General features: G+C 52.0%; 1 protein-coding gene across 1 annotated transcript in view; it reads right to left on the reverse strand.

The window, feature by feature from the left end:
* Positions 1–1,488, reverse strand: part of IFT140 (intraflagellar transport 140) — a 52,192-nt gene extending 50,704 nt beyond the window's left edge. The window contains exon 1 of the mRNA XM_004706140.2: positions 1,453–1,488. The gene's annotated coding sequence lies outside the window, so the exon portion shown is untranslated. The remainder of the gene's footprint in view (positions 1–1,452) is intronic.
* Between the last annotated feature and the right edge of the window lie 95 nt (positions 1,489–1,583).

Genomic DNA, 1,583 nt, shown 5'->3' on the forward strand with positions numbered 1-1,583 from the left:
ATATGTATTAACTCCCAAGTCACAGCAAAAAAAAAAAAAAAAGCATATATCCAGGAATAGGTTTTGGGCTCCCAGTAAATCCTAGCTCCAACTTAAGAACAATTAGTTTTTACATCATGGCCCTGCTCGATATCCTCAGGAAGGGACCATAGAAGATATGGGTGCTATTCCAAAATGTGGTAGAGAAATTAGAATGGTGACCAGCTAGCAGATAAAATAGCATCTAGGGCAGTGGTTCTCAACTTTCCTAATGCCTCGACCCTTTAATACAGTTCCTCATGTGGTGGTGACCCCCCCAAACCATAAAATTATTTTCGTTGCTACTTCATAACTGTCATTTTGCTACTGTTATGAACCAGGCTACTTCTGTGAAAAGGTCGTTCAACCTCCAAAAGGGTCGCGACCCACAAGTTGAGAACCGCTGGTCTAGGGTCTTAAAGGCTTGTCTCCAAACAAGCAGCCATCTAAGTGAGATGTCAACTAAGTTCACATGGAAGAAGCACACATCATCACTCACCGAAGGATTGGAATCCATATAATCCGGTGTCGAAGGAAAGATCAATATCAGAATCTAAACTGTGAGAATCCCGTTTGCAGAAGGCGATGGATAACAGTAGGAGCCCAAGGTTCATTTGTGGGACTACTTAGGAAATAACCTGCAGAGAACTCCCCCTCTCTAAAATTGAGGGATGGGAGGAAGGTGGTCACGAAACAGAGCGCTTGGGAGAGAGGAGTACAGAAGTTCAAAGACACAAATCTGACCTGAACAGTTAAAACTTCGTCAGTAGACACCCCCCTATGATGCAGGCTGGACCTGATCTTGTTTCCAAAATTTTCTGTATTTTTGGTTTGTATTGTTTAGTTCAGCTTTTGTTTTTCCTGGGCTGTAATCCTTGGGGATTCGGACTGCCCCCACCTTCCCTGCCCCCCTCCCTCCCCAGCAGCTCGCGGTAGATCCCAGACACCAACCTTTGGGTGAACAGCCACTACTTTAAGCACTGCAAGCCCAGGGCTGCCCCTGCGCCTTGAACCCGCCTGGGAATTAAACAGCACGCAAAGGAAATCGAGTCCCTACTTCCCAGTAGAAACAGCAATGCAAAGAAAAGAAAGACGGCGAAGTTAGGCGTCCTAGCCCTCTGAGGGGCCTCGAGAGGAGAGCCTCGGGGCTGGTCGGCCTGCCGCGCCTCAAAGACTCTAGCCCGGCCCCCACATCGCTCCGCCAGGCAGGCCCTCAGCATCCAGGCCTCCAAAGTGCCCTGCCTCGACATCGAGTCCCCGACCCTGGGCTCCTGAGTTTTCAACCTGGCCCTAGGCCGTCCGATCCTCTCAACCGTCCCCCCACATCGCCCCTATCCCCCGAGTTCCCAATGCGCCCCCCATATCGCCTCAGACCCCCGAGTTCTTAACCCGACCCCCAGATCGGCCCCGATTCCCGATTCCCCGAAGTCTCACACTGGTATCAGAGAGGCTCAGGCCTGGAGCCGCGTCCCAGTTCCCGCGCCCAGTTCCCGAGTCCCTCTCCCCAGTCCGCGGAGCCACGTCCCCGTTCCCGCCACCCTCGCCTGGATAGGGGCTCACCGCAG

Source organism: Echinops telfairi, unplaced genomic scaffold, assembly GCF_000313985.2.
Source record: "Echinops telfairi isolate 266 unplaced genomic scaffold, ASM31398v2 ScPeMD7_5;HRSCAF=22, whole genome shotgun sequence".
In the NCBI taxonomy this organism is placed as follows: domain Eukaryota; kingdom Metazoa; phylum Chordata; class Mammalia; order Afrosoricida; family Tenrecidae; genus Echinops; species Echinops telfairi.